The sequence below is a fragment of the Nothobranchius furzeri genome, chromosome 9, assembly GCF_043380555.1.
Source record: "Nothobranchius furzeri strain GRZ-AD chromosome 9, NfurGRZ-RIMD1, whole genome shotgun sequence".
In the NCBI taxonomy this organism is placed as follows: Eukaryota; Metazoa; Chordata; class Actinopteri; order Cyprinodontiformes; family Nothobranchiidae; genus Nothobranchius; species Nothobranchius furzeri.
Window position 1 is genome coordinate 64,758,222 of NC_091749.1, and position 23,044 is coordinate 64,781,265.

The window sequence follows — 23,044 nt, forward strand, 5'->3', positions numbered from 1 at the left end:
CGGTAGATCTTTTAGAACTGCAGTTCAAAGGTAACTCATAAGGTGAATATATATGAACCCAGGTAGCAGTTTTTCTTTAGGATTGAGAGGAGATGCAGGAAGATAATAAACAGAGACAGGACAGAAAAATAGTCAAATAAAAACAAGTTAGTTTTTGTACCTGGTGATTGCAACAAACAGACACCATTGAAGGTCATCAGAAGTGAGGAACAGAAAATGAAATAATTTAATGTTTAGAGCAGCAGGAACTCCGAGAGGCTGCAGGCGCATCAGTGTGTTTGCTCCGCTGCGCAGGGGGAGGGGGGAGAGGGCTGAAGCAGAAACTACCATTGTTAAAAGAAATGTGTTTAACTTTGAAAATGTGGGCGCAATTTTAATTGTCAAAAACTCCAGCGAACCATTAGTTCATTTTGCTCAAATAGAAATTGAGGCCTGCCTCTACTTCTGGTAGGGCTGGGGGTAAACGATTATTTTTAAAACGATTATTCTGACGATTATTTTATCGAATAGTCGACTATTCTAATGACTATTTAGAAAATTAATCTAATGATTATTTTTCTATTGCACAATTAACAAAAACCAGAAAATCTCAAATAAATTCCTCAAAAAAATTGATAAATTCTTACTGTAAGAGAATAAACACTACAGGCCTTCCATTTTGTATAACACTGCTTTTATTGTGTTGCGGTTGGTTATGTTCTGGTGACATGTAGAACTTGGGAGAGCAGGCTGCTGCCTGAGAGGTGGTAGAAGATGGAGTGTCTCCATGCTGCTTTGTTTTGGTCACTTAAGAGCGTGAGGCGAGTGGTCTTACGGGTTAAACCAAACTCAGGTGATATTTTACACTAAACCGAAAACCCACAGCACTCTAAATGTAATAAAAGGGAGATCTACACCACAAAAAAGATTAACTCTAAACCAAAACGTAACAGCTTATCCCAACGCAAGAAGCTGTTAGCGAAGATGCTAACAGTAGCTTTACCAACATTAAGTTCAAGTTACCAAGTTTAAATAAACCAAAAACACCCAGCAGCAAACAGACCAGCAAGGAGGAGAGACTGCTACCACCAAAACAGCTCTCCTAATGTCCTAAAGAAGCTCCTTAATGAAGGGAGAAACGCTCCCGGTGATTTTCTACATCTGCGATAGACACGAAGCAGCGCATCTGACCCTGGAAGTTGTTGTCCGTTGCTGGGAGACGAAGGGGCAAAACAGGAAAATAATCTAGTAGTGGACGGACGTTGTTCCGGGTCTTCGGTATTTGGTGGAGATGTTAGTGAAGGCGGAGAAGAGGGCGAACTAGAGGAAAAACAGGCAGATTCCTCTTCTATTTACAAACTCCTGGGGATGCAACAAGTGGGCACGGTGCGTCGACTTCCGGATCTGATGTCGACAAATTTTTAGAATCGAGCCGTCGACTTCGTCGAGGCTTCGCTACAGCCCTAACTTCTGGTCCTCCTTCCAATAAAGGCCTGGAGCTTGATGAGATTGAGTCAAATACAGGCCCGGGCCTGTATTAGAGGATTTACGGTATATATACCATGTTTTTAAGTGTTGCAAAGGTGGCAAAAGTAAATATTTAGGCTTTACAACGCTGTTGTCCCAGGTAAACAAGCTGTTTTGGTTCTTAATGCACACACAAATGTAAACACACTCCAAAAATGGATCCAACAATCCCTATTTTATGAAATAAACAACAAACAGTCAAAAACTTTTTAAAAAACAGGACTTTACAGAAGCGCGTCACCAACAGTGGCTTTAAAAAGGAGTAAGAACCAGCTTGATGTTGCACTTTAAATGTATGTTTATCAACATACCGATTCCATGGCTGTGGGAGAATGTCAGTGGGCTAAATCCAATTAGAAAAACACCTGCTGCTGTAGCGTCCACAGAATCCTGAAAAAAAAAGAGACAAAAAATGCTGTTAATTAAACCAGCCGCATAAACAGTTCCACATTACTTGCATTAGACATATTCATGTGTGAATGCAGAGGGGCATGTTTCTCCTCCCAGGATCATATTCCCACAGTGGTGCACTGAGAAAGGCCCAAAGACACAAGCACGCTAAAAACAGCTCTAAAGCTATTCCTAATAAAAGAAAACACCACTGTAGCGATGTCATGCATCATGGGAGAAACAAAGTTAAACATGCAAGATGAGATGACCTCACCAATTTACATGCCACTGTAAATTACTGTCTACAGAGAGGGCTTTGACCAATAATGCTTGTGTTGAGTCACTAAAAGGTTGTAATGATGTCACAAGTATGAAACTTTATGAGCTCTAAGCACAAGTCATTAAAACTCAATGATACGACCTGGAAACATTTTATTTTCACTAATTGTAGCTTCAGTCTGAGTAAGCTTTTAGCACCACTGGTCAAATATGCATGATAGGTAACTATTCCCAAATCACTGGAATGTTTTATCATTAACAGGAAAAGCAGAAGAGTTTACCCTACATTTGTGCATTCATTACCAGATTTGCATTTGTTTGATCATCCATGTCCAATCCTTGTGGCCATGATTAATTACTGCTGTACTTTATGTGATACGTTTGTCTTAAACATGTAAACGACTTTTTCAGTGTACAGAATCAGACTGGTCTCTCTTTGTTTTCTTAAACACAACTGTTAGAACGTGTGCTATCAAATATGACAGTCAGTGGTACTGCTGCCACCAAGGGAAATTAAATTTATTTTACCAATGATATCTGAGCCATTGTTTGCAAAAATGGCAGTTGGAGATTACCAACGTGTTTGAATATTATCCGATAAAAAGTTAAAATTGTCAGATATATCGACAGACATGCTTCCTCTTAACCTGCCATAATAAAATTAAACTTCCTGAAAATCAACAACTGCAGCCTGTTGACAGTTTACAAACACAGAGTCCGTGACAAACTGCTCCTGTGCGCCGGAAGCTTTAAGCAGCCACAGGGTTAACCCCAGCGCAGTATTAGTCTGGGCGGACACTGGGCGACTTTTTCACTCGTAGCACTCAGCTTCAGCTCAAACTGTACGACTTCCTCGCAGAGCAGATCTCACGAGTCATGTGCTCACACTGCACGACCCAGTTCTCGGATGCGACCTGACTGCTCACACTGTACGTCTGGTAGCAACACGTCGGCCCTAAAACTGCTAAAATTAGCAGTTTTTACACAACACATCAGACTTTTTTGTTTTGCCTGTTGTCCTTCGGGAGTGCTGCAGGAGGACACACAGGGATTTATGGGGGTTGGATGAGGAAAACGAAATAAAGAAAGTAAATCTGTGTTTAGTGATCAGTTTAATTTGACATGAACACGACAAACATGCTTTCTTGACAATCTTTGTGAGTAAAAAAAACGTGTAGAAATAAAAACGAACGTGTGTTATTAGGGAAATAGCGAGCGAGCGGTGTTGATGGATGATTGTGCATGCGCCGTGAGTGGTTCTGGTACTTTTTGGGTCGCAGCTGCTCGCAGAGCCGCTTCAACAGTGCGATATCCTCACGAGGGACGAGCAAAATATCAAACACGCCAGAAGTCCGTGCGAGCTCACGATTGCTAATTGGTAGCTGGTCATGTGGTGTTAATCGCCTCTCGTAACCCCCTTTATACTACACGACGCTCAGCGCAAAACTCGCCCCGATCTTGTGGTTTATCGCACGAGTGGAAAATCGGCTCAAAAAAGTGAAAAAGTCGCACAGTGTACGCCCAGCTTAAGTCTGGCGGGCTGCCAAGCCTCGCTTGGCCTCCTGATGGTTGCCTCGCTTGGCCTCCTGATGGTTATTGAGCCATCTTTGTAACTTTGCTCCGTCACAGCTCTGCCATCATCACAAAAAAAGTTCTGCCGTAATGGTGCTACGCCTGCCCAACATCTCTACAGAGTACTGTGACTGGCCGGGCCTACGTGGAGTGCTGCTATCAAGCATGTTTAAGCTTCAACTACACACCTATGTGAATGGTTGTTTCACCTGTTCACCAAGTTATCAAGCTCTACAGAAGCCTGTTAACTAGGGCTGCAACAAACGATTATTTGGATAATCGATTAATCGGACGGGGTCTCGACACGATTAATCGATTAATCGGATTACATGGGGAAATTTTTAAAAACTGCTAGGGAAACGTTATTTCTCTCCTTCCTTCACTTTATTTAACACAACATTATTAGAAAACAGTTCAATAGCAGAAAAACAACATGCCATCACCTAAATTGTCTTATAAGGTGTATAGACAGAGACCCTAAGCTACATCTATCTGTGACCTAAAATGCTTGGTCCAAGTTAAACAGCTTAAGGGCAATTCTCATCTGTTTTGCTTGATCTCATCTGTTGACATTTATTTTAAATGTAATTAAACATAGGCTGTGAATTAATCAAAACTGATCACCATTTCCAAAAATGACTGAAAAAATACCAAATAAAACAAAAAGAAATGAATGCCATCCTCCTTGCGATGATACCCTGGGCAACTGCCATAAAGTCACATCAAGAAATGCTGCTGATCATTCCAATGATCCCAAATAGACTCACATTAGGCCACATGAAAGCAACTGAACCCAAAAATACCAGTATATAACTGCACTCTCACACAACACGCCTGCAGCAACAGTTAGGACTCCTCCCTCCCTTTTAAAAGCGTTTTTGCTTCCGAGGACATTGTGGTTGTAAAACCACATGCTAGTAGTCTGGCCCCGGTGTGATCAACCAGTTTCTGCGGGAATGTGACGGCGGAACCAGGGCCAGATTAACACTTTGTTGTACCCTGGGCAACAATATTCAAGGGCTCCATCATCACGACCCAAGGATCACCATAATGTGGTCACATACAGAATATTTTACTGTAATATGCAGAAAATATACTCAATACTTGAATGCCTGACAACACGTAACCCGCCCAGAGTAACCTTTGACCCACCTCGTGTGGACTGACCAATGAGGAGAGGGTCTTAACTTGAGGCCCTCTCTTCATTGGTCAGTCTGCATGAGACTGACTCTCAACTGACATTCAGTCGTAGGCAGCGAAGCGTCTCTGTGCAGCGCAAAAGCCCGGGTGGACAGTTTGTTTAATATAGGGTGATCATATTTCCATTTCCAAACAAGAGGACAGGGAATCTGTGCCTATGACGTCACTCTATGGCAACGCCACACAAACCATGTTGGGACCCATTTTTTGTAAGAACTAAATTAATATCAGATTCTGCCAATAAAAGGGCTCTAAAACAATTCATATGTAAATATTTTGCATATTTAATGCAAAATCTCATTTTTATGCTTTAGTGCTGCAACAAGGTTTTATTAATAAGAAACTACCTTTTGTTTTACTACAGCATCGGTAAGCTTCCTGTGCACAGATTATTAAGGATGCTTGTTTCAGCTGTGAGATTAGACGATAGGATCAATGAAAAAATAAGTTGTCACACACTCCATGGAAACTTTCAGAGAATCCACAAATAGTGGCTTTCAAATGGTTTTGTTACTTTTTGCAAGTTTAGAAAAGCAGCAGATGAGACAGCATGTCTGATAATTTAGTTTTTCAGCTGATAATATTAGAACATGTCAGTAATGCCTGAGGGGCTTTTATAAACACCGTATAACTAACACTACTGGAGAGGGTATGGATTACACAGAGGCTTCTGGGGAACCCAGTTATGGGGGGGGGGGGGGGGGGGGCATTTTGCCTTGGCCCCCAAAATGTCTTGAAACGGCCCTGGGTGTGTGACTGAGTTTTGAAGGTGATCTGAATTGTATCAGATGTATAAATATGACGTGTATAACTTATTGTTTTTTACTGGTAAAAACGTGTAGTGGAGATAAATCTACCTACATTTGACTTTGTTTTCTTGTTTTTATTTAACTATTTTCCTGTCCTGTCTGTCTCTCATCTTCCTGCGTCTCCTCATAATTCTCCAGAAAATCTGTTGCCTGGATTCTTACCTTTTCACCTCATCAGTTACTTTTGAGCAGATCAAAGGGATCTCCTGACCAAAAAGCGCAGAGCGCGTTTTCGATGCTGCGTGAGGTGACATCACCACAGCACAGGTGATGAGCTCCGCAGTAGCGCGCTTCAGGCACAAATAAGACAGAAAATAGAGAACATGTGCAGACAAGAACGATCGTGTGCTAATTATAGTTTTTTGGTTGCGCCACTTTGAGAATGGACCGTGCGCTGGAAGCAGCTGCCTGGATCGCTGTGCAACAATGCGGAACCGGTTCGCAGCAGCGCAAGTCTGCAGGCTCTCCCTTGCGCTGATCTGCCGGTACCGGCTCTCTCTCGCGCTGATCTGCGGTACCGGCTCTCCCTCGCGCTGATCTGCGGCTCTCCCTCGCGCTGATCTGCGGTACCGGCTCTCCCTCGCGCTGATCTGCGGCTCTCCCTCGCGCTGATCTGCGGCTCTCCCTCGCGCTGATCTGCGGCTCTCCCTCGCGCTGATCTGACTTGCTCTGGTCTGTGCGCAACGGTGGGCGGGAAGGGGGGGGGGGGGGGGGGGGGCTTTTGGAAGAGTTGTGCGACACAACGAATCGATGACGCAATTCGTTGCCAACGCTTTTAGTAATCGATTTTCATCGAATTTATCGATTCGTTGTTGCAGCCCTACTGTTAACCACTCACTGATTTAAATCAGGTGTGTAAGAACAGGGAAAAACTAAAACATGTTGGATAGCGGCACTCCAGAACCAGGAATGCCTACTCCTGGGCTAGACCAACCTTTTTGCAACTTCTACGGTATTTCTAGATTTCTAGGCCAACAATGTCCCACAGCAAAGATCAAAGTCACAATGATGATTGTACCACATGCAGACAAAAACATTCAGATCTTCCAAAATACACCAAATGTCTTCAACATATCAGTGAACCGTGTTCTGAAGTCTCTGCCAGACATTATTTACAAGAGACTTAGATATTCCAAGATAAACAATTCATTTCATGTTGTAAAAATATTTTATTTTCATTTTTAACTCGTTCATAATCATGAAAATGAGCAAATGACCATTGAAGAGAATCAGCCAACATACATCAGAATATTTTTAATTTAATTCAAAAGCATGCTACACCAATTTACTGGGGAAAAAAGTGTACTTGCAACCAAACACACATCCAAACCCTTGCTGCAGGATAAAAGCTGGAAAACTCTTTATTGTAAAAACTAATCAAAAGGTAATCTATCAGATTAAACACAATTTTACTCATTTCAATGCAATACCAAACAACAACAAAAATATCTCATCTGCTTATGTTGGAAAAGACTGATTTATGACAGCTTTAGGGAACTAACCTGGTAAATAGAGCATCAAATCTTTTATCGGTGTTGTAATCATTTTTATATCAGTGTGCAGTAAAACTCAATGATTCACATGCATACATCAGTGTGTGTCCAAATAATTAAAGAGCTCTGGGAAATTTCAGTGCGTTATGTGTTTCACCAAAACAATGTCAATCCCTGAGCAGAAAACACAGCAGCATGTTCAAAAAGTATATGAATATAAAACTGGAATTGAAAGCAGAGATTTTCCTTTGAGCCAAAACATGTTTTACATTTAGACAATTTTAAATGAAGCATTTAAAAACATCAAATTTGTATTTTTTACATTTAAAAACATGAATATTTCAGACACTGATATACATTATTTTTTTGTATATTTTCATCTAGGAGAGTAAAAATAACTGCGAGATCATGACTGTAACAACAAATCTTAAACTCAGTGGAAAAGCTGGCCCATCCTCCACCGCCCTCCCAAGTACACAATGAGGACAAGGGTTTATGAGGATTTAGGCAGCAGGACATGTGAGGATATTTAACAGAGGCCCAGTGTTCGGGTGACATTCCACTGATTATGGAGCACACAGTTCCTCTACCCCAGTCTGAACCCACTTTTGTTTCATCTTTCTGGCCCTAAAGCATCATAAAGGGATTGAGGCCCCTGGCAAGTAGCATCTAGTTGTCAGCTTTAGCACAGGAAGGCCGACAGGTGGGAATGCAACAGGATTAAGGCCAGACCTCCTTAGGATGGCTCTGAGTAGTAATGAGAAGGATAGTTAGATGTGCATTTGTATTTGTACAGGAGTAATACCCAAGGGGGTTTCCCAGCAGGAAGCACAGGACTAATGGATTAAAATAATCCAGCTGGAGAGCACACCACCACCCTCCCAACAGAGTTTGGGACACAGCATAAGATCCCCCTAATGACTGCAAAACAAACAAGAATATTAAATGGCCAAACAAGGATGGAACCATAATATGGTTATAGCTAACATAAACAATCAAAAGTGAAAGTAAACTCAATCTAAATGTAAAAATAAATAGAAATAAGCACAAAACAGCAGGTTGGTGTCTAAATTAGAGCTTGTATACAGACTAAGTTTTTTTTTTTTGGCTCGTTGCTTTGCGAGACAAATATTTAGGTGCAACAGTAAATTGTATATGATGCATGAGGGGAAAACTGAATAAATGACATAAAAAGGGAGATTTATTTAGATTGTTTTAATGGTAACAGTTCAATAGATAAAACTCATTCACGTTAGTAAGCAAACACTTAAAACAGCAACACACACCATATTAAAGGTACGATACGGAAAAAGCCCAATAACTGTGAAGTGAACTAAGAGTGACGACAGCTAGATTTGAACTCTGGATGATGACAGAAAAGCGTGAAAACATGTAGATTTGCCATAACTAGGGATGGTACCTGTGACATTTGAATCGATTCGGTACTAATTCCCGGTGCCTAGGAATTTATACCGGTACTTAACGGTACCAATTTTCGATACTTTTGAGTGTTTAATATTTTAAATTTTTCATAATTAAATATATATTTTTCTCAATATATAACCATATTTGATAAAAGTCACAATAAATAACATACAACTGTTTGTATTTTAACATCGTCCTTGTAGTTTTATAAGCTGATAATTAAACTGAAGCAAACATCTTTACTGTGAACTAAATTTACTGTGTATCTTCATTCCTTTTGCCATCCTTTCTCATTTGATTTTTCTTACTGGGAAGTTAGAATTTCCGAGGAGAAAGCGAACGCACCATTAGCTGATAACAATGGTGGCAATGGAAGCTAACAAATCAAGCTAACGTTATCTGAAACAGTTTATTTAGCTGCTGGAGCAGATTAAAACGATGATGCCTCACACTTAGATCGTCGCTGGTTTCATCTTCACCAAATCACCCGTCACATTTAGTAAAGTGAAGCCAAACTTTAGAGCGTGTTCATGTTCTTCTAGTCAGAAATTCGAGTTCCGAGGAGAAAGCGAACGCACCATTAGTGAAACGGAAGCTAACATATCAAGCTAACGTTATCTTAAACTTTTTATTTACCTACCGGAGCAGATTAAGATGAGGATGTCTCACTTAGATCGTTGTTGCTGGTTTCATCATCACCCAGTTACCCATCACATTTAGTGAAGTGGACCCAAGCTTTAGCGTGCGTTCTTTCTACCATGCTGCTCTGTTTACAACTCGCTCGCAGGGACCGACGACATAACGCTCTCGCGCATGTGCAGCTGTCTAGGCAAGTTCTCGTTATGAAGGATGGGTACCGAAACGAGGCACCGTTTCAAAAGACGTGAATCTGTGCTCAGTCTGTACTATGGAATTCGGTCGGTACCTTAAAAAGTACCGAATTCGGTACCCATCGCTAACCATAACAGATACTACAAAAATAAACACTTAAGTAGTTTAATGTTTTTATAATATTAAACAGCCACATCCTTCTGCACTTGGCTGTCAAAAGACGGAGTTGAGGTGCATATTGTCTTTTTGTCCGTTCTACTATAATATACCTATATAATATACCTACTATAATATAGGGCCGCTCAATTAATCGAATTTTAATCACAATTACGATCTGAGTTTTGAACGATTATACAAACAAAACAAGCCGATTATTTGCTCCTCCCACTTGCGCTGCCCTGAGTTGCAAATGAAGCGCTCCTCCCACAGTGTTGCCAACTTGGCGACTTTGACGCTATTTCCAACAGCTTTTCAGACCCCTTTCTTGGCTTTTTAAATCTTAAAAGTACCTAGCGAACACCTCAGAAACATCTCTGGTAACCCTTAGCTACTTTCTGGATAACTGTCGTCGACATTTCCTGCAGGTTAGCTAAAAACTCCGCCTGCGCTCCGGACCGTTCTTCACAACATTAGGAAAGGGAATGATGTAGTGATGTGTCAGTCGCTACAGAAACGGCTATCGGAGCCGGCTCCCTGTTGGAGTAACCAGAGTGAGTGACACACACCATACCTGCGGACTTCTGAGCCACTAAAAACGGCTAAATGTGCGCGTGCGGCGCGCTAAACATACGTGCAGCTTGCCAATGATCGCTGTGAGACCGGGTTGGGGGGTGGGGCTGCAGCTGTGGTTGGGACAATTATTACATTAACTGATGGACCTGTAAATACATAGTTTATAAATAAGGTAGAAATAAGTTCCTCACGCTGATAATAACTAATCTCTCTGAGGACACGGTGCTAGTGCACTCTCCTACAGCACCTTGACACGACTAAATAAATGTTATGCAACTTTTTGTGAACATCAATTTATTTGCATTTATTTGTTATAAATGCCACTGTGTGATTCTTGCTGTCAGTATTTGCAAGATATTGGTATTTGGGTCTGTACTGGTTAGACTTAAATGAGTTAAACCAAGGTCTATAGCCCTTGGGACATAAACTATGAGCTATAACTATATTGGTCTTTTTATACTGGGAATCAGGAGTTATTTTAGTGCTCATCTTGTTTCTTATTTATTTTTGTCCTGATTGTGCCCTGAGCAATTTTATGACTGAATAAAAAGAAATAAAATCAACATAAATTGAAAAATCGTCCTAAATAATCGAGATCTCAATTTCAGCCATAATAATCATGATTATTGTTTTTGCCATAATCGAGCAGCCCTACTATAATAAACCTATTCTATTAAGTTTGTGGAGTAGACTCGATGCAGCAGCCCTCAGCTTAATTTTTCCAACACAAAACCACACAGGATACAGGCACAAACAGGCAATTCTTAAACATTCCTTTCACGTGAAGAGGAAACGAACATACAGGACACATCCTGCTGCCGAGAGGAAACTGAGATGTTATGGATAACATCGATGACAGCTTAGATCCAAAAATAAACATCTGGAGCCAGTCGCTTGAGCTACTTACATGGTCCCACTTAGTCAAAACACAGACATCGAGTTATCCAACGATGGAGAGAAGAGAAATCAATTGTTGGTCTTGGACTAAAAAACATGCATCTCTATTTCTCATTTTTAGATTATTACTTAAATCTATTAAGTAACTTATTAGTCATATTTTACCTCTATATGTGGTTTTACGAGTGGTCTTTTCAATTAATAGTGCACAAATGTGCAGCGTTCGGTAAATTGAGTGCTTTAAGAGCTCAAGATATATATTACCTCTACTTATGACCAATAAGCTCTTGTACTTTATTTAAATATAGAATTTCAACCCTGTTTGGTCTTTATTGTATTTATCAGAAGATTCTAGGATTTTTACCTTATTAAGTAAATGTACACACTTCGTTTTGATTCAGAAAAGAGTCAGGTATATAAAAGTAAGAATTTATTTTACAATTAAAACATGACTAGTTAACTAAGCATTTACTGTGAGTGGATGGAACAGAATGTGATGTATAAACCTATGTGTCAATGCGGTGTTAGGCCGGGGACACACAGGCCGCCGAAGCGCCGGGAGGCGAAGCGCTCACGAAATTTGGCCGCTGCTCCTCAGTTCAGACCAGACGCTTGTTTCTCCACTCGAGGCGCGCCTCGTAGTTTTTCTTTTAACCACTTGGTGTCCTCCATTTCCTCTCCGCCTTTTCTCTGTTCTTTTCCTCGACACCCCCCTCCCCCTTAATGTTTTGTGTGTTTGTCCGCGTGTGTGTGAACCTATGGTGTGAACCAGTTGTTAATAGCTGGCCTACGACTTTCTGCCTCTCTGTCTTGTTTGCTCCAGTGGAAAGACACCCAAAACCACACCCCTTCACGTGGTCACACACACACACTCACACGTTCGCTGTGTGTGTGTTCGTGTGGTTTTTATGCAGTGTCTGTTTACGAATACATTTGACTATCGACGAATTGTATTTTGAAACGCTTTATTTTGTTAAATTTACCGGCCTGCCTCTTATGTCTAGGTTTGACTTCCTGCCAGAATTGACACGGTTCACCCATGGCTCGCGAAAAAAATAGAGCAGACGCCGAAACGATCGCTGCACGGCGCGGGCTGGAGCGTGCGGCGCTTCGGCGGCCCATGTGGTCTATAGAATAGGATAACAAGGGCGCCGAATGAAGGCAGTCCCCTTTTCGCAGCGCTTCGGCGGTCGGTGTGTCCCCGGCGTTAGTCAGAACTTCCTGATCTAGGAAAGCTAAGTTCTGGATGTAAAAGAATTTGGTTTGCATAAACTATGAAGTTTTTATCAAAGACACATCAGACGCAATCTGTCATGTCTACTTCACCCATTTTGGAGACCCTCGTGGTGGATCCGAAGGTCACAGGGGTCAGCTGACCTCTGGCACCAGAGGGCTGTAGAATACCGTGGCACCGACTCTTCAGTTCAGAGTTGTCTCGGGTCACAACAGCTGGATGGAACCGCGCGTCTAGGCCTCTTTAAGGAGTCTAACAATATTAGTTTTGTTCTGCAGGAACCGCTGCTTATCAGCTTCGCAGGTGCAAAAAAAGGTTTTGATGACATGTCAAAATCTTTGATGGGTTAAAGAGGTGTTGCTTCAGATGGCCGGTCTGAAACTTTCTCTAGAACTGCCGAATCACCCAGGGTGATCCAGTTTTAAGGTTTTGATGTTATGATGTGCACAGCCAATCAAAGGCTGACAGGTTTGAGACAAATGTGTTTGTAATGTTTTACAATAGAGCAGAACTGAACAATTTATTGTTTTTCAATCAAAACTGTAATTTCAAACAATGCAGTTATGTGATCTTCAAAGCTGCAGGCTTTTGCCACACTTCTTACGGACTCTGGATCTGTTGTGGCAACTATTTTACACATATGGGGTTTTCCCCAAGCTTTAAAAGTGTTACAGCTGTAGCAGCTAGCCCTGGCTGCAGGGGGTTACAGGAGCCTGACGCTTGAGTTGGCCGAACAAAACATTTTATTAATTTTTCCGTTTGTCTTTTCATGGGGCTGATGGTGTCGATATTAGCTGTGGATGTCTGTCACTTCTGTTCCTCAGTTGGCACCATTCATGAGTGTGAGGTGGACGCTTCCTGCAACACTGGAAAGGAAATTACTGTAATAACACCATGTGAAATTGAAAGCACAACTTCTCTTCTTTATAAGTATTTTGAAATTTTGAAGCATAAAAAGTTCATCACCAGCGATTGGAACTGGTTCCAACTGTTAGTTTTTCCCTGAATCGTTAAAAAAAATGTTTTTCCCAATTCCTAGTTTGGATTCCTAGAATGCCGACCGAAAGAGGAATCCGCGGCCGATCTTCGTGAAAAATAAACGTTATCTGCAAATTCTGATCAACGCTTTTCAGAGCTGATCACAACAGCTGTCTGTGTGCAGCACCGAGTCCCCCCTCCCCCCACCCAGATATAAACAAACATGTCTGCCGAACTTTTACTCCGTAATGTAAACTAACTCCTGCAGCGTAGAGGAAACTTGTTAAAACACGTCAACACGGTGGATTTAATAGAAGCTTTAAAGAACAAACTCTGGACGGTGTGAGGTGAGTTTGTCTCACTGCAGAAATAAAAACACACACGGAGCGTCAGCAGTCAGACACGTGAGCGTCAGAAGGCTGAACAAAAACCTGTAGAATAATTAAAGTCATCATGCTAGAGAAGCTTTTCTGTGGTGGACCACACCAGCTTCTGCCACAATAAATAGTAATAATAATAATAATAAACATTTTTTATTTCTTTTTTGAACTATTTCTGTTGAGAGTTTTAATGTTTAAAATCTGTTAGATTGTTACTGACAGCAGCTACGTTTAAGTTTCACTTCCTGTTCTGACTGAATGCTGCTGCAGGTAGGAAAACAGCTGGATGTTTCTGGACATGTTGGAGACATTTATTTAGCCTCTCATCCCAGAGGCTTCTTCCAGACTTTGGTTGTGGTCAGAAACAAACACACTGGTTGTGCTGCAAGTCTTTTTCTTTTTTTCTCCAAAACATGTTTTTGTCTAAATGAAGGTGATGCTGTTGTTCCTAGAATTAGAATTCATGTTGAATTTAAGATTATTTCATCAAGTAGGACCTGTGGTTAGCTGGCTCATGTAAAACATGTAATGTCTTGAAAGAATCGTGAATTGTTAGGAACCAAAATCGAAACGAGGAATTGGAATCAAAATCAAATGATGCCCAACCCAATTCATCACCTCTGTCAGTGAACCCCAAAGCAGCTCTGGCTAGGATGTAGCTCACCATCGGGGTGTGAATGTGTGTGTTGTAAAGTTCCCTTGGGAGGGGGGGGTTAGGACTCTAGAAGGCGATATATCAACTACAGGCCATTTATCATTCTAATTAGATAATTTGACTTGAAGAAAATCGTGAATCTAATTAAAATCACAATTTCTGCCAGAAAAATCACAATTCAATCTTTTCCTAAAATCACTCAAGACCTAGAGCTTATTCGCTGTAAAAGACCTTTTCTTCATTCCCTGAAAAGTTCTATTTTTGGTTTATGCAAGACAGCGTTGATGTAAATCTTTTTAATCTCGTCTTTTATCACTTGCAAACATAACAGTTTATGAACAGTGCAGTGAGGCAAGTGATAAAGAAAAAAATACATCCAAATAACTGCCAGAGATGTTTGAATGGTGTTGCTTGAAATCTCCAAACCTTAAAAAGAGCAGCACTGTCTTCAGCACACAGCATTTATCACATTCTACATAGACTGGTCACCATTGGATCTGATCTGAAGAACTTCTTACAAGTCTGAGTTCCATGACCCTTGAAGTATTAAAGCAAAAGCAGCAATCCATGCAAACATTTTTATCCAGAAACAGAAACATCACAAAGCCTGTTACTTTTCCAGTTTTCAACAAAAGTAGAAGTTTTAGGATCTCAAAAGAACACACGGGTGTATTCTATTCATCTCATGTTGTGCTTACATTGTTGAACAACTTTATACTTAACTCCAAAAGGTGAAAATGTGTGCCTTTATATCTATCCTCGTTTTGTCTTTGCTTCTGATGTTGGCTGTTCAGAACACTAATATGACTGTGATTTCTGGAACTGCGCTGCTCTGGGCGGCTGCATGTTGGAGTAGCTCTGTTGACTATATGTAAGTTTTGCCTTTTCTTGGGCATTTTTTCTTCTAGTTTCTCAAGAAAAACTGTATTTTTTGGCATTTTACTTTTCTGTTTCTGGTGCTGTGAAGCTTGGAGGATTTTTACTGCTATTTTTTAACTTTTTGAGCATTTATGATGTGTAACCATGGCAACAAGCTGGTTTACAATCGGGAGCAGCTGATTAACGTTGGAAAGACTGAAATACTACCTCAACTGAAGCCACAAATCCCAAATGAGCTAAAACGCAAGAAGCGTGGGTGCAGAGCGGGAGCAAAACGGAGACAGAGAAAGAGGAAATTCAAACCATCTCTTCCATCGATCATAATGGGCAATGTGAGATCACTGGACAACAAGATGGAGGAACTCCAAGCCCTTTCAAGGACTCAGCCAGAGTTTCGGCAGTTTCGGAACCGCTGGAGGAAATAATGCAAAGAAGGATTCTCCAGAAAATCAAGAAAATGATTGACAACCCTGAGCATTCTCTTCACAAGACTGTCCAACAACGGAAGAGTGTCTTCAGTCAGAGGCTTCTTCAGTTTGGCTGCAACACTGACCGCTACTGGAGATCCTTCCTGCCAACAGCCATTGTAATATACAACAACTCTTTGATGACTTGATTATTATTATTATTCTGAGCTACTACAGCAATCAATTTCCCTCTGGGATTAATAAAGTATTTTTGAATTGAATTTGATGAAACCTGATGGTTTATCAAAAAATGTTAATAGCATAAACCCCACATACAGTATCACTACATGTATGCTGATGATCCTTCTATCAGTACAAATACAAAACAAAATACTAGAGTACAGTACTGTCCTAGAGTAAAAAATAAAGTACCACATTAATGCAGAAGTCTGTGTACACTTATCCATACCATTATTGTAAAGGACTTGGTTTAACTATATTTGAGTTGAAATAACTGCCTTCAAAATATGTGAAATCCAAATTAAACATGTTGTATAATCATGCAGAATTACAACAAATTCCAGCTTCCTCATTACCATGACAGCATCCATGCATATTTGACTCGTCTGCATGTACACCATCTAGGGCTGTACGATATTAGGAAAACCTGCGATATTCGATAACAGTGCTTAATATTGCGATATCTATATTACTCACGATAAATGAACAAATACTAAAGTATGCAGTGTTGATGTCGTCTGGCATGTGACGTCTGCTCTGGGTTCAAAGCAAACAAAAACTAATACATGAATTCCATTACAACATAACATTTTTATTGCAAAAATATGCAGCTCCACCTGCTACTGTATTAGCAGCAAAACAACAAACTGCATGCATGCAGATTCTCAGTGACTTTAAAACATCACCACCACCATAAAACTTTTTCTGATGCTCCAAATACAGAAAAACATCCCTTACCAGGGTTTTTTGAATAAATAAATAAAAATCAGAAAATAAGTTTAAATGTTAAATAATAGTTAACATCACTTAAATGCAACAGCAAATTCTCTCATTGCTACTGAACATTTTCTCCACTTATGTGGTTATGATATAAGGCTGTTGCTGTAATTGGGAAGTGATCTGTGCTGGGCCAAACTAGGAGAATATTAAGATTTTCTGAGGGAAAGAGAAAAACAATTGTCTACCTTTCAGAAGTGGAACTGGCAAAAAAACTACATGGAAAATATGTGAAAACGTTTGTTTTTAACCCCAAATTGAACAAGTTTACCTAGATCTTAAAAAGCAGCTCAGATGATGAAACTGCAACTATGATTCTGATAGCAAGCTAACAAATTGAACTAGCTCCTCTTAAGATAACCGGCTAACAGAGCTTCTGACTGACAGTTTATGTGCAGCAGCAAATCAACTATCCTGAATAACAAGGTTATAAAAGCTCATTAGTGAAAAATCACTTTGATGTGTGGGGGAACCTTTCCAGGCCCTCTTTAGCAGGGTGGGACTGGGAGGAGAGTGCTGTAGCCTTTTAGCTGGAAGCTAACCGGAGCCTGGGGCTAATGTCACCACCCGGTGGAACACTAGCGACATGGAGGTAGGTGGGTTGGTTCACCTGCACGTGTCGGAGTCAGCCCGGTTATTATCAGCTGCTTAACGACACCAAGCAGACTCACGTTCACGTTTGAAAGCAGCGCTGATTCCAGAAACCTCAGCACAAAGTGCGTTCGTTAATCTGAGCCAGCATGACGAACAAGGGAAGCGAGCGGCAGCGGAAAGCGGGGGCGGAGCGGATAGTGGAATTTTGGGGTAAAGGTCTACGTAGGGGGCGGGCGTATTACGTGAACGGACCCATCTGATTGGCCGCATATCAGAGGGACTACATTTGATTGGTCAAATAATACTTCCGCGTAAAAAACAGAGCTGGTTTACAAAAAGTTGATGTATGACACAGATGGAAATGTTTGAACCAAACATTTATCGCCGTTTTTGATGTGCTTTGCGATGGGCCTATTGCAAGTCCTGTTATCGCGATGACGATAATTTTTCAATATATTGTGCAGCCCTAGCACAATCCCTTTAATCAGGGGGGGGGGGGGGCGAGATGCAGGAGAAATCTTTTTATTGGCATAATTTGTTCAAAACCACTCCCAGTCGCTAGGCGACAGCAGCGCTCTAACTAATTAATAAGCTGCCCTTTTGTACCCAGAAGAAGACCGACCACAAACACACACACACACACAAATGGGAGCCCCAGTGTGCAGAGTGAGAGCGGGGTAGAGTAGCAGGGATGGAGAAGTTTATGACGGTGAAAAGAAAATCGGCAGAGACACAAGAGGCAAGTAGTGAAAGTAGTAGCCGGCAAAAAAAAAGACCAGAAAATACGACGAAGCCTACGTAGCGCTTGGATTCACCGTGAACACAGTCGAAAAGTAGCAATATCAGATTTGAAGCCCAGATTTGAAAGGATGACAAGTGCAAAAAGGCCTCATTGCAGCCATTAAATTTAGTGAGCAGACTCATATCTATGCATGACTTTATTTTGTTTGTACAACATTAAACATGCTTTTAGCAGAGTGATGGGACATTGTATTGAAGCTAAATGTTTTCATACAATACAGAAAAGCATGCAATGAACTACGTTTTTGAAGGATAGTGTTTTATGTGGTCAAACTGATGTAACCGACAGTTAGACAAGTTTCAGAGTTCAAGGCTTTTCGAAATCAAAATCTTAAGAAAAAGTCCATATGAATGTTATGCACTTTTCAGCTCCAGTTATAAGTTAAAATTTCATTACTATTGTTTAATGTTGGCAGAGAAAATGTTAAATGTAAAAAAATTATATGAGGTTTTGAAAAATATTAGATGTTTTAGTGGACAGCTAATGTTTACAGTTAACAAAAAGGTTTTGAATGACTTAACAGAACTTTGAAATAGCTTGAAGTTGTTGTAGCCAATTTCTCAATTTGAATAGATAATCATATTTGTGGTGCCAGAAACCACTTACATTGATTTGTAAAGATTAATAGTTAAAATTTCTCTGGTTCTATATCAGACAAAAATTCGAGGGGGGCGCTATTTTTTTCTTTCCATAAACGGGGGGCACAACAGAAAATAATTGAGAACCACTGCTCTAATCTAACAGCTAAAACATTAGCAGAGTGAAATCTGCCACGACACTGCATAGATCACTTTTAACTGGCATTGGCCGTGTGTATGGTCCGTCAGCTGTCCTCCAAGCAACTCCAAATGCTGCTGTACGTAAAAGAGTTGGTTTTACCAGTGACCTTCAACAAGAATCAGAGCTCGTCTTTGACGCTGACAGGCTATGACTGCAGTAAAGATAAAGCTGTTCACTGGAGCTCGGAGAATGATACTGCGCCAGAGTGACTGAAACATTTTATGAAGCAAAGCTTAGCCTGTTGCAAGATAGATTTCGCTTAAAGTTTCAGAACACAGACTTTGATTAACATAAAAACTGTAAACAAGATTTTAAGTGACTTTCAGATATCTTAAAGGGGCATTATGGAAGTTTGACAGCCAAAACATGTATAGAAAGAATCAATTTCTTCTTCATACATTCTCCTGCAATGCCCTGGTCCTGTAGAATGAGCCCTGGCATTTTTACTGTGATTGTCTGTTTATCTGTAAAATCACAGAAAAAGAGAGCTGCTCGGGTCGAGCAGGCTGCTTCATGTGCGTTCACGCTCAGGCATAGCCCGTAGCATTTGCTATCCGTAGCTTTAGCAGAGAGAGAGAGGCAGTTCCACTTTGTCGCTGTTCCTAACACCTACTAGTGACAAAGCTAGCTACATTTCTGAGGACCCTTAGCTACTTTCTGCAGAACTTTCTTCTAGATATTTCCTGCAAATTAGCAACAAAAAAGCCATTTTCGCTCCGAACCGTTCTTTGAACGTTGTTTCAGCTGTTATCAAGGATATAAATGTTACAGATATAAAAGACGTCACGGGCGCTTTAGCTCACCTAGTAAGACATTGGACTCTTGTGCAGAAGACCTGGGTTTGATTCTGGGTGTGAGCATAGTTCATTTAGAGTTTCCTTTTTTACATTAACTGTATATTTTTTTACAGTAAGATGCCCAAATTTTTATTTGAGACTCGCCGAACGGCATTGAATTCACAGATAAAAAAGATGTGGGTTCAACTTTCATTTTGGAACAATTTTTCAAGCAAGGGAAGGGAATGATCTGAGCATGCAGGAGGACTGACCCATCATAAACCTTTGTCGGCTGTGCTGAAGAGAAAGGTACAGAACCAAATTATTTAATTAATTAGCTGCGCGTTCTCCTGTCCTCTGTCCTCCAGGCCACACACACACACACACACACACACACACACACACACACACACAGGACTGTGTTGGCGGTTATTTTCATTAAGGAGTGTGCACGTACAGCATGCGCGCCTCGTGCACGAGCCTACTATTGAAGCTGCCGTTACGCTTTTGGCCCGAGGAGGCAATCGCGAGCATAAAAATTCAAAACTCTGTAAAGTCCCTTTAACTAGTCAAAGACATTAAATTCAGGCATCACCTTGCTGTTGTTTTTTTTACTAAAATGAGGGTTAAAATGCTTCCATTAAAGTAATATTGGACATGCATGAAGTTTAATGACACCAATCTCTGTCGAGCTTTACCCTTACTTTTAGATGGTAATTTGACTCAGTTTTCTGTGTGATGGAACACAATTTGCACAGCTGAAATGTATTCAGGTTTCAGTGATCAAATGAGCAGCTAAGCAATTTGTAAGATTTAAAAATAAACAGTGAGTCATGGAATGGCAACAGTTTTTAGGAACAGACAAAGACTAATGTATTTAGCAACACAGACAAAAATAGCTAAAGAAAATCTTATGTAAACTACTGAAAACCCAGAAGCTAAAGTAGGAAGTATCGGATGATACGAAAAGAGGCTTATGGATGAAAACGTGGTGTGCTTGAAGAAAACTGCACACAACTCTGTAACAAAAATAAAGACAACAAATCAGTCTCGATCTTTACTAACCAAAAATTACTTATAACATGCAGAAAAACTGTTTATTAGTGTGGATTTTTACATGGAAAATTTTTGTTGCATAGTGAAGAAATGACAATGGTAATTAACACTACTGCATTTCTAAATGCCAATCTATCCCGACACCACATGACTCAATATGATGTGATATTTTAAAATGGCATTCCATCAGTCATTTATCCATAGTTAGGACACTATCCATTGCTGACATCACTCAGTGTGTTTACATGCACATCAGAAAACCTAAGTATTGCCCAAAAAAGACGCGTTGTTTTTTTTAACTGCATGCAAACACATAGCCTGGCTGAAGACGAACCAGTTCTAATCGAGCTGAAGCACCCAGATAATGCGGCAGCAGTCTGATAACATCCTGCATGTAAACGCGTCAGCCGAACTAAACTGGCGGGATGCTTGCGCTCCGGAAGTGACGTGACCGCGGAAGCGGACCATCGTCACAAAGCAACACGTGTAACACCATAAAACAGGACAGTATGTACTAGGGATGTCCCGATACAACTTTTTCACTTCCGATATGATACCGATATTGCAGCCTTCAGTACTGACCGATATCAATCTGATCCGATATCAGCACAAATCATACATACTTTAACCTATTTCGTAGTATGGAATGTATGAAAGGCTTGATCAAGTGATATTACTCAATTGGAGAACAAGAGCCAATAACAGTAAATATGAAAAAAAAAGAGACATTTTTTTCTTTACCATTGGATGCAAAAATGTGAACCTTAACGGACTGCTTATATCGGAAATTTTTGATGCCGTCGGATATAATCTGATACACTGTTTTTGGGCCAATATGATCCCTCTTTCTAATTCTCATCAGAACTCTAGCTGCAACATTTTGGTTACCTTACTTGAGTAATAAACCCTATATCAGGAAAATATTGTCCTCGGTTTGTGTCCTTCCAGTAAGCTTTGCAGATTTGGGAAAATGTCATCAGGCAGTAATCATTGTTAAATTCATAAATTATTCTCGGAGAGAGACCAACTCTTATCTGCCCCTGGGAGTTCCATAATGCATAGCGTCATTTCAACATGGGGGTGTCCGCAACACGGTTTATATGCAGGTAGCGGCGCTGCGGCTGCTTTATATAGCGACTCGTTGCATTCTCCCTCAACCCAAATCCTCGGATCACGCATTTTAGCTAAAACGCTAATGCTAACTTGCCTTGCGTTGACTGTAGAGTTGTTGGTGATGGTCACGCAGATGTGTCATGAGATTTGAAGCGTTGCTGCCTTTCACAGACACTTTTTCTGCACGTGCTGCAAACAGGATAGCCATCTTCTATCAACTGTCCCTCGGCATTCTTCAGATATCCAAAAAATGCCCGTACTTCCCACTTTGTCTTCTTTGAGGGATAATAAATGTCCTGAGTGCTGTTGTCTTCTCCTTTGGCCATTATTTCAGCTCTAGCTTAAAGAAAGTTTTGGTTGTAAACATCAAAGTGTGCATGTGCCGCCGGCAACTTCAGCAGATGATACAGTGGCTGGTAAGGGTCACCGCGCCTACACCGCAGCCACGGTAATCCACCGAGATAGTAGGGCTGCTTGATTATGGCAAAAATAATAATCACAATTATGGTGACTGAAATTGAGATCACAATTATTTAGGACGATTTTTCTATTTATGTTGATTTTATTTGTTTTTATTCAGTCATAAAACTGCTCAGGGCACAATCAGGACAAAAATAAATAAGAAACAAGATGATCACTAAAATAACTCCTGATTCCCAGTATAAAAAGACCATTATACTTATAGCTCATAGTGTATGACCCAAGGGCTATAGACCTTGGTTTAACTCATTTAAGTCTAACCAGTACAGACCCAAATACCAATATCTTGCAAATACTGACAGCAAGAATTATACAGTGGCATTTATAACAAATAAACGCAAATAAATTGATGTTCACAAAATGTTGCATAACATTTATTTAAGTTGTGTCAAGGTGCTTTAGGAGAATACACTAGCACCGTGTCCTCAAAGAGATTAGTTATTATTTCTCAGCATGAGGAACTTACTTCTATCTATTTCTACCTTATTTATAAACTATTTATTTACAGGTCCATCAGTTAATGTAATAATTGTCCCAACCACAGCTGCACCCCCCAACCTGGTCTCACAGCAATCGGGGCAAGCTGCACGTGTGTTTAGCGCGCCGCACACGCACATTTAGCTGTTTTTAGCGGCTCAGAAGTCCGCAGGTACGGTGTGTGTCACTCCCTCTGGTTAATCCAACAAGGAGTCGGCTCCGAGAGCTGTTTCTTTAGCGACTGACACATCACTACATCATTCCCTTTCCTAATGTCCTGAA

General features: G+C 40.6%; 1 protein-coding gene across 1 annotated transcript in view; it reads right to left on the minus strand.

The window, feature by feature from the left end:
• The window catches only part of ankrd11 (ankyrin repeat domain 11), a 193,024-nt gene that overhangs the window by 128,022 nt on the left and 41,958 nt on the right, over positions 1–23,044 (minus strand). The window contains exon 2 of the mRNA XM_015953336.3: positions 1,818–1,896. The gene's annotated coding sequence lies outside the window, so the exon portion shown is untranslated. The remainder of the gene's footprint in view (positions 1–1,817; positions 1,897–23,044) is intronic.